This window comes from Brienomyrus brachyistius, unplaced genomic scaffold (assembly GCF_023856365.1).
Source record: "Brienomyrus brachyistius isolate T26 unplaced genomic scaffold, BBRACH_0.4 scaffold87, whole genome shotgun sequence".
Classification (NCBI taxonomy): domain Eukaryota; kingdom Metazoa; phylum Chordata; class Actinopteri; order Osteoglossiformes; family Mormyridae; genus Brienomyrus; species Brienomyrus brachyistius.
Genome location: NW_026042362.1, coordinates 17,473 through 28,330, shown reverse-complemented (window position 1 = coordinate 28,330; position 10,858 = coordinate 17,473). Strand labels below are relative to the sequence as shown.

The 10,858-nt window shown below is 42.6% G+C and overlaps 1 long non-coding RNA gene across 1 annotated transcript; it reads left to right on the top strand.

Moving 5' to 3' along the window:
- The first annotated feature begins 885 nt into the window (after window positions 1-885).
- LOC125727140 (uncharacterized) lies at window positions 886-4,675 on the top strand. The gene is made up of 4 exons (XR_007388564.1): window positions 886-973; window positions 2,273-2,435; window positions 4,189-4,361; window positions 4,512-4,675. It is a non-coding gene; the product is annotated as an uncharacterized LOC125727140 (long non-coding RNA).
- Window positions 4,676-10,858: the final 6,183 nt, after the last annotated feature.

Here is a 10,858-nt window from a genome sequence, read left to right as displayed (position 1 = left end):
AGGCAGTGCCACAGATTAGCACTGATGACATGGATTCAGAAGATCAATCCTGTTAATATTCAACCTTCAGATGAGCTGGAAAGAGCAGCAGCAAGTGAGGAAAAATCTTCTGAAGTTAAGTACTTGGCACGGCAAGGCCTGGCTTTTCGAGGTGTTGGTAAGGAGAGTGGGAATTTCAAGCAGCTTCTAATGCAAACAGCAGAGGGCGATGCAGAGCTGACCATGTGGCTGAAAGGTCACTTTGATTTCACCAGTGCTGTTTAACTGTAACGCCTGTTCCTGGGTTGCCCTCAGTCCTTGTTATTGGTTATGATTCTCACTGTCCTGCACTGTGTCTTGTTAGCTGTGTATTTAAGTGCCTGTTCTGCTTCTGTTCTTTGATGCTTCATTATAGCTGTATGTTGTATGTATGTATATAGTTCTCTAGTTGTGTTTATTCCATCATTTAGTTCATTCCTGGTCATTTGCTGTTTATTTTGGATCCATCCTGATCCTTTTGGTTTTGATGTGTGTGTTGTAATAAACCCTATTTTTCCACCCGTGTCATGCACTGCCGCAACCAGAAGAGGGCAGAAGATATGGCACAAAAACAAAGGAAGAAGCCTAACTTTAAAAAGAACAAAAAACATCAAGACTCATCCAGCATGGGGTGGTGGGTTAACGAATAACACAAACAATCAAAGAATGAGCAAACAAAAGAGTGAAAAGATGCAGAGATGACTGAGAAGCAGAGGATGACTGGAGAAAAGACGACAGGACCAGAAGACAGGAGGGATACAGGGAAAGCAGAGAAGACAGTATAACTGAAGAATGGGAGAAGAGGAGAGACCGCAGAGAACATAGATGACTGGAGGGGAGGGAATATAGGAGCAACAGAGAGAAGGAGGAAGGGCTGCGGAGGAGAAGACAGGATAAGAGGGCAAAATGTGAGCAGAGAAGGACAAACACCCCCACTGCCCAGCAAAGTGCACTTGTAAGTAAACCACAATTTTAGCCTTGGGCTCAATATCTGGACTTGTCTCTGTGTAGCAATGCATAGAATCCTTGACACTGGTTATGACTGTACTGTATTAGTCCTAAACCTGCCATTATAGTGTAAGGAGAAAAGATTTTTTTAAAATAAATAATTTTACAAAAAGGTAGAGCAATGTAGCCCCTGGAGAAGTCCCCCCCCCCCCCAAAAGCCCTGTTTGTTCCTTTCTAGCTACCAGATGAAACTCACAATGCACCCCAATGCCACCTAACTTCTCTTCCACATGATGCACCTTATTTACCCTTTGACTCCTGTCTATTATTGAGCGTTTTTCTATCCATTTGATTATACGCTTATTACACTGCATGTACATTAGTCATCCACATATGCTGTACGGCTTTGTTTTCCGGACAGTCTGGGCTACTCAGATATGTCATAATTCGATTTGTAAATGCTGACAGTCTTGATGTCATCCTTCTTATCAGGAAAAACTACTTCTGCATATAGATATTTCTCATTTTTTAGTCTAATCTAATATAAAAATTGGCAGGCAGTACAAATATAATCTTATAAATGCTGAGATTAGAGTATCTGCGATGCAGGAATGCAGGGGTTTCATTGGGGCCCTTTCTATGGCTTAGTACTGTGAAGGAATACATGGTTAGTGTCAGGCGAAAATGAATATCTTTGATTTTGCATCCATTTGGTAACTTGTTGAAGTTGTCTGATAGTCAGTAATGCATGGTTTAATTATTATGATTGTTTATTTATTACTTTATAACATCTAAAAGAAACTGAAACAGGAAAGCTTATTTTAGTTTATGGTCCACTGGATAAACACGGACATTACAGACGGTTTTAGAGTCTAATGCTGAATGTTGTTTGCTATCATTTTTCTGTCCTCAGTGCTCTTCCTCTGGCAGGACTGAGGGTGAGAGAGTCCAGTTGTTTGATGCAGTGGGTCGCTCTCACTGTATGGTCTAATTTAGAAGCCAATCATTTATGTCTGTTATTACAGTCAGTGACGCTAAAAGGTGAGCTTCAGTGAACAGTTTGTGGCAGCTGCAGGAACAGAGGCACTCAGGCAAACCCAAGTGCAGAATATTACCCCCGAATGGCAGCTTTTTATCAGCAACAGGGAGACCTGGGATGGGGGAAGGGTGGGGTGGGGGGGGGGGGGGCTGAAGGGCTGTTTGCTCTGGTGGGTCCAGGCCAGTCACTGGCAACTTCAGCACTGGTGATTTGACAGGTCACTGCTGCCTGTATTTTGTCTGAAATTTTGTGGTTTCCTTTCAATAGGCTGTCAGGCTGTAGAGTCACAGAGAGGCTGTTCTTCCCTGACTTCAGCTCTGAAGTCAAACCTCAGAAAGCTGGATCTGAGCTACAATCCCCCAGGAGACTCAGGAGTGAAGCTGCTCTCTGCTGTACTGGAGGATCCCAGCTGTAAACTGGAGAAGCTGAAGTGAGTAGAGAATGAATATTTTATGTCAGTTTCAGTCAAGTTTATTTGTATAGCACATCTTCATACAAGAAGGTCATTCAAAGTGCTTTCCAGAAAAGATGATAAAAAATAAAATGCTTAATGCACAAAGTAAAATCGTAGGACTAAATATGACAATAAAAAATTAAATTAAAAAAACATGAAACATTTAAGGAGAGATATTAAAAGTAGCAAATTGCCAGTCCCATCAGACTGCCATCGGCCATCGCCCTGCGGCCCAGGGTGCTCCGGTCACAGGAGCACTTATGTTCCACCATGCTGTTCGTTATGGACACACTGTGGGCAGCACAGGGATTCAGATCGGCCAGGCCGTTCCTCCCAGTCACACCTTTCCAGGTTTCACTGTCGCTACGCACATCAGCGTTAATGTCTCCCAGCAGGACAATGCAGTCCACATGGGGGGCACCTCCCAGCCCCCCTCCCAGGTCTCGAAGCAGGCCAGGTACTCTGAGCTGATGTTCGGTGCATACGCATAAACAGTCAGACCCCCTCCGCCAACTCGAAGTGGAAGGGAGGTAACCCTCTCGCTCACTGGGGTGAACTCCAACGTTCTGGCACTGAATTGGGGGGGCTATTAGCTTATTTCGCAGAGGTCACCATTTTCAAAATGAAAACGAGGCTGAGGTGGGATGAATTCCACAAAATTCTTTGATGCTAGTGTGGCATATTGTTGTGAACCAGAATGTACATCTTATCAAAGACGAGAATGTGATCAAGGTTTGTCTTTCCCTTGATTTCCTTGTAACCGGGACACTTAGAAGCTCAGTTCAAATTTAGAAAACACTTTTGCAGAATCATGGATTTACAGTAGTGAGGATGTTTCATATAACCAAGCTGCCTCCTGCTATAATTCCTCACAGTGGGGCTGAAGATTTTTATTTTCTATGTGAAAACCCAAGATCCATTTGAGGTGAAGTACCTGACTCTGCTTGGACCTAAAATATATTCATACCCCTTTGATTAACTCTAATGTACTATATATGTTTAGTAATATGTATCCAGCATTTTCAGCCTATCTCAGGATAATAGTGCTTGTCTCAGAAAATTGTAAACTCAGAAAATAAATCAAGCTTGTTAATGACTAACGTTAGTTATTCACGCTGCAAAGAATATTTTGATGTTTGCTGATTAGCTAGTACATTTACACTTAGGCTACGCCTGTCAAAATCCTTAACTTACCTTTAATATCAGTAATGTTCCCCTCTATTCAGTCGCTGTATCCTTTTAACAGAACTGCTCTTGATATTTAACATCCCTCCTCAGCCCATTTTTCAGCATCGTTTATGGTAAAATGGATACCCTCACTCAGGTGTTACCCACTGATCTTACACCAAACTGTCATGGTTAGCACTGTGTTGGTTAGCAGCTAATAGACAAAGAAAAGTGATGGTTGTGTTGCAATTTTAAATATAAATATGCAGAGTTTAACAAAATATAATGTTCGTCAAAACTGAGGTGAGTGTTAAAGTGCCACTTAAAAGCTGTACAATAAATTCATTGTTTAAAAGAATCTCTTCTGTGATGAATGTAACGGCTCACTGTGATGTAATATACAGTGCACCAATGCAAAAAGTGGTTTTAAAATTTAATTATTTTAATGTTGCACAGTTAAAAGAGCGGTTCAGGATACATTTCACTGCATGTTGTACCTGTATAACTACGCATGTCACAAATAAAGAACCTTGAATCTTAAAAGTCTTTCATTTTCCTAAAGGTGAACCGGTGTGAACTCACAGAGGAATGCTGTGAGGCGCTGGCTTCAGCTCTCAGATCAAACCACTCACATATGAGAGAGCTGGACCTGAGTTACAATGACCTACAGGATTCAGAAGTGAAGCTGCTCTCTGCTGGACTGGGTATTCCACACTGTAAACTGGAGAAACTGAGGTCAGTATTACTGGGTATTCCTTCCACGTAGTAAACTGTATTTATTGAAAGGAAACACATTGTCAATAGGAAAGTAGTTACATTTACTTAAAAGTAATAATTGTATTGGTGATCTTATTTATCAGAGTGTTTTTGTCCATCTCTCTGCAGGCTGTAGAGTCACAGAAGAAGGCTGTTCTTCCCTGGCTTCAGCTCTAAGGTCAAACCCCTCACACCTGAGAGAGCTGGACCTGAGCTACAATCACCCAGGACACTCAGGAGTGAAGCTGCTCTTATGGAATATTATTTAGCACTATATAACGTAGAATACAAGTATTATGATATTAAAAAGTATGCCAAATATCCATGATGTAATCATTACAATGTAAACATTATAATGTAATCAACACAATGTAATTGTAAGAGGATCACTTTTCCCCAATGATGCAGGTTTATAACTCGGCTAAACTGGGCACCAGGCATAAGAAACAGCTCACAACAGAAGTCTAGCAATAAGCCTTTATTACCAGGATTCCACAATTCAGTGTCGCTGCCTCAATAAGTGAATGGAGCACCCAGGCAGCACCACAACCCCTCACACAATGACCTCAGCACAGCAATCTCTAAAACATTTGGGAAAACACTTCACACTCAGCTAAAACACCCAGCTAAAGTTCACACGCAGATATTTTTCTCTGCTTTTCAGGTGGCTGACGCTACATATTTTCTGATCATTATTATTAATTTCCCTTTGGCATAAATGCATTATTTTTTAATTGAACTGGGATTTTAGTTCCTTCACCTTTCTCTTTCTAGCTCGCTTTTCGGAGGGAAGTTAATGCCGTAGTTTTTATGAGCAGTCCGAAAATGCCGCTCCACATTTCCCTTCTTCGGAATAGCAATGGTAGACTGACAGATGAAACAAACGCACTTCGAATATGACCTTGTGGGGAAAAATACTCCTCCTTTCATTCCGTATGGAAGTGGTAGGTTATTGGCTTCGTACTTGGTCCTGCTCCCCCATTCAGTTTTATACCCTCTCTTAAGTTTAGTAGAAATAAATTGGAGGCGACTCGGTTGGTTACTGGAGTTTTGCAGCAGCTGGCGCGGTTGATAGCGTCACCCTTCCTCTACGTGAAAAGGGTTAGAAAAAATGTACATTTTCTGAAGTAACTTCATCTTACACTGAAAAAGTTAGAAAAATAATGCAGTCATTGGTATAGAGTGTAAAGAGGAAGGGGCTGAGGACACACCCTTGAGGGGGTCCAGTGTTGTTGATCACAGTTGCTGATTTGGCTGTGCCTATCCTTACAATCTGTGGTCTATTGCTGAGGAAATTATGGACCCAACGGATGAGAGATGGGGATATGTTCAATTGAAGAAGCTTCTTGATCATCTGGTGGCGTTGAATGATAATAAAAGCGGAACTGGAGTTAATGAAGAGGACAGTAGCAAAGGTGCCTGGAGATTCAAGGTGTTGGAGAAGGGAGTGGAGGAGACATACTACAGTACCCTCTGTTCCGCTCTTCACCCAGGAGGCAAACTGGTATGAGTCCAGCTGCGGTCTGACAGCTGGCTGGATGATATGGAGTATAATTTTCTTTAGGCATTTCATTATTATCGATGTGAGTGCTACTGGCCGGTAATGATTTAGCTCAGAGGGACGAGGTTTCTTAGCACCCGGGACGATAGTAGAAGTTTTCCAAATTGTAGGAATGGTCACCAATCTATATGAGTTTCAGAAGATGGAATGAAGGATGGGAGCTTGTTCTGTGGCGAATAGCTTCAAAACTTTAGCTGGTACACGATCAGGCCCGGCGGCCTGGCCAGCTTTGCATCTGCTTAGCTGCTGCCTCACGTCCTCTACAGTAAAGGGAGGGTTTGTAGGATTGTCAGAGGGAAGGTCATTGAGCAGCTCCTCACAGACAGCAGAGTAGTCCTGCTTATCAAACATTGTATAGAAGGAGTTTAAGGAGTCAGCAAAAGTTGTAAGATCAGTGCCTATGGGATGAAGGTCATGGTAGGGTATTTGACCAGTGAGTAACCAAAAGGCCTGTTTGGTGTTCATTGTACTGAACTCTTGCTCCAGTCTATTCTTATATTTGAGTTTGGCATTGATTATCTCATTCTTTACTTGTCTACTGAGTGACTGGACAGAAGACCAGTCCTTGCATAGAAATGTTTTGTGTTTTCCTTCAAGCTGTGCTTAACATGGGAAGTAATACTGTGTCTGTAGGTAGGATATGCCCAGACAGTTCTGGTGGGAATATTGGAATAAATACAAAACTTGATGTAGTCTGTAATTACAGAAACTTTATGGTTTTGATCACCCTGGAAAATGTCCCAATCTGTACATGCAAGTGAACCTTATAGTCGTTCAATTGCCTCCCCCGACCAGAGGGTGGCCAGGTGCACATGCGGTTTAATGCGCTTCAGTTCTGGTTTGCAGTGAGGTAGCAGGAAGACAACATTGTTGTCAGAGTGGCCAAGTGGAGGATGTACACGCGCGATGAAGGCATCAGAGATGTTACTGTAACATAAGTCCAGAGTATTAAGCTTCCTAGTGGGAATATCCACATACTGATAAAAAGATGGCAAAACAGCGTTGAGATTATAGTTGTTAAAATCACTGGCAGTAACTCCGGGGCGTCGGGATATCTTGCCGTCATGGAGCTGGCGTCCTCACACACTAGCTCCGCCACTGCCTTGGTGTTGGTGCTTGATGGAATGTAGACACAGCTAATTACTACAGTAGGGAATTCCCGCAGAAGGTAGAAGGGGCGTACAGATAGAATCAGCATCTCTGTCAGGTGTACAAACAATGAGGTGTACTTTAATATTCGTGTACCACCGCTCGTTGACAAATATGCCGACCCTACCACCCCACTTCTTACCTGACTGAGACATCCTGTCAGTCTGCCAGATCATAAAATTAGAGAGACTAACCTCAGAGTCTGAGATGGTGTCATCAAGCCAGGTTTCAGTCAGGACAATAACATAGGTGATACCGATCCACCCGACACTTGGCATGCAATAAGTCCATTTTATTCTGGAGTGAACATACATTGGCCAGTATGATGGGCAGTAGCGGTGGTCTGAAGGGTCTCCTCCTCAACCTGGAGCGTACACCTCCTTGCCTACCTCTTTTACTCAGGCAAAACTCCAGAGGAAGAGCAACTGCCGGCCTTGAGGTGATAGCCGACTGCAGTTGGAGAAGCTCCCCTCTACTGTAGGTGAGTGGATTGTGTCCATTACCTATTAGTTTTATTGCTGAACAGTCGTCGATGATCCAAAGGATTATGAATGTAATCCAGAAAACCTTGTTCAGGTTCGGCATTTCAGGGTTTCATCTATTCCCTTACATAGTCATGTGTGACGTATTGCTGTAATGCAAATTTTTTTTTTTTTTATTTCCCATTCAAGTAATGTTTGCAGTTAGCTCTTCAGCTAAGTAAAAACATTAAATGCCAAAGGCATAGCGGAAATTCGATGAGCGCATTTGACTGAGATCCAGTGATGGATGTCATCTTCTCCTGGACTGTGAGTGTTAATGTCTCAGCCCCAAGATGCATTTTACCATAGATTACACAGATCCATTCATGTCACTTTTGCAGGCTTGCTTATAATTTGCTGAGCTTCCATTGTGAGTCAAGTGTCCCGGTCATAAGCTCAGGTCTGCCGGTTGCCCCACTGGCCAAACGCCCACGGCCCTGACTTTCTGAGCTGGATATCGTGGTTTTAAGTCCCATCTGGGGTGATTCTTTTTTTACTTTTCCCTGCTGCCTTCTGCTTTGTGATATAATAAATATTGCAATAAGTTTCATCTTCATTTTTAATTAATCAAACTGTATGAAAACTATATTTGCAGCAATTACAGCTTTGCAGTCCTTTGCCATTAGAGCTGTCCGTTTATGACAATATTAGGGGAAATTTCAATCCTGCTATTCCCAGAGGTGGGACTGGCTTGGTATTTTCTCTGACCTCACGGTGAAGCTGGTCTCACATGAGCTTGATAGGCTGGAGATGTGATGATTCTGTAGGCCAGTCAAGCAGGACAGTTCTCTGGATTCCTCATCTTTCACCAGTGTGCTTTGAATCAGCCTTGCTGCTTGATAGAAGTGCTGACCACAGGGGCTGGCATGAGTTGTAAAACAGAGCGGTAACCTTGCTGGTTCATTGCACCTTGTACTCTGTGTAAATCACCCACTTTACCAGCACCAATGCAGTCCCATACCATTTTACTCCCTCTGCCATGCTAGACAGAAGCATGGCAGCTATTCTTTTAAGTTGTGCTTCTAAGGCCAGCATACAACTTGTATTTTCCCTGTTGAAAAAAACACTGGTAGAGATGGCACAACGAGGCACTGAAGGTTTGAGCCTTTTTAACCATTGTATTGAAAACTGGTTCACTACTCGAAGACATGGGTGACATATCGTGGTGAAAGTACCACTCCTGACTATATATATATATATATACATGTATGAATGCATTTGACTGTGTGTGTGTGTGTGTGTGTGTGTGTGTGCGTGCAAACTGACAGACTGAGAAAATGAATTCAGAAGTTTTGTCTTGCTAAAAGTAAATTCTTTTTTAGAGAAAATTAGTCACAAACGAAAACAAAAGAAACTGATGGATTTTTCTCTCTTTTCTTTTAAGAGAAGCAATAATAAAAGAAGGCTTAGTTAGTTATTGAATTTATATAAAGAATAACAATCTGCCATTCTTTGCGGTCCCTTTTGCCAAGTTTAATGCCCTTTCTTGTCAATGACCATCATGAGCCTGGTATCAGTTCACACACACACAAACACACACACACACACACACACACACACTCACAAGCAGGCAGGACAACCTCCCAGATGCCACTCTGAGAAGTGTAATGTTTGTGATCGTGGTTAATCTTATGCTACATTAAGGCCCCATAGTTAACGATGGGGATTAAATCAGGCGATGAAGACAGCCAGGTTACAATTTCATCACCTTCCAAGCTGGTTTTAAGGTGATGTCATGGTCTGTGCCTATTCTTGAAGTTTCAACTTGTGAGCCTTATGCATTGTATTAAGCTGGTGTCTTTGTCAAAGTACGCATGAAAGAAAATAAGAGTATTTTACTGGGGAACGAGGATCATGACTACAGACTGTTGTGTGTCTGGCTGTAGTACCAACAGCAAGAAAATCCCAGATAGAACACTTTAAACCCAAATCTAAGTTTGTTCTTAGGTCCTACAGGCTTGTTGGCTCAGGGTGTCGTGCTCTTAACATCATGGCTGAGCTCTGCATGTGATATGCATGTTCTGCTGCTTGTTTCCTTGTGCCTGTGTGTGTCTGTGTCTGTCAGTGAGTCCTATGATGCACTGACCTTCTTGGCAGAATATTCCCCTTCCTTACAGTATGTCCTATTGTGACTCCCCTATGATCCTGTACTGAATAGATTATAAAATGCATGGACATAATCAAATGCTACATCTTTCTTAACTATTCATTTAAAATTTTTTAAATGATTTATTTTTCCACTTTTACGTTTAGTGGTCACTCCAGAAGAGCTGTCCTTTAACGTGCTGCGCAGTGTCCCTGGATGCTTTGCAGTCCACTGCAAGGCTTGGTCTTGAGGAGTCAATTCATTATGAAATGACTCCCAGTCTGAGCTGTGAGCTAATGCACAATAACCAGAAGCCAGGTAGTGACTCTTGTTTATTGTAGTTGTTCTCTTCTGACCAGGGAGGTGTTCCACTAAGCAGGATTTCTCAGTTAGCGGAGTTAACTTAAGCTAGAAGTCATGATTGTTCAATAGGAATGCTCCTTATCTCTTATTGGACAATTATGAGTGAGCCAGTGTCTTGTTTCATAAGAGAAAATCTGTATCCATCTTCTGAATTATTCTACTTCAAAACAAACAGTTATCCTCAGAGGCAGCATAACATCCTGGCAACTGCTCAATGCAGCATTGAAAAGCACTACAGAGAGTAATGAACTCACAGATGTAATGAGCACAGAGCATCACCAGCACGCTGCTCTCAGCAGTTGAGGACATTAATTTTTCCCCACAGAATACTCTGCTTGTGTAGTGTTTGTACTTGGCCTGATACTGAAGGGGCATAAGTGATAATTAAGTGACATGATAATAAAGTGCATTGCTGGGTGTCTCTTTGCCAATCTCACATGAAACAGTACTGTGATGCAAGACAGGGAGCTCGCACTCCCTCATTCAGAGAAGGGCACAGAGTGCGGCTGTGGAAACCAGCGCATGTGCAAAAAGGGCATCAGAAATTCTCTGCACCCATCGAGACCCATCCTGGCTGACGGGAAAGCATGGCATGCTGCCCATTTGGCCTCAGTACCCAGTGGACTTCCCAAATTTCCAGCCCTGCCAAAGACTGGTCCTGAAAGAACAGTTGAGCTTGGAATGGCCTAAGGAACTGGAAGCTGTGCAGCCAGGGCACACAAACCATCATCGGCTCAAGGACTATGGAACTTCACAGAATTAAACAAAGAAATGAAGTGCATGTTCTGAGCGTGAT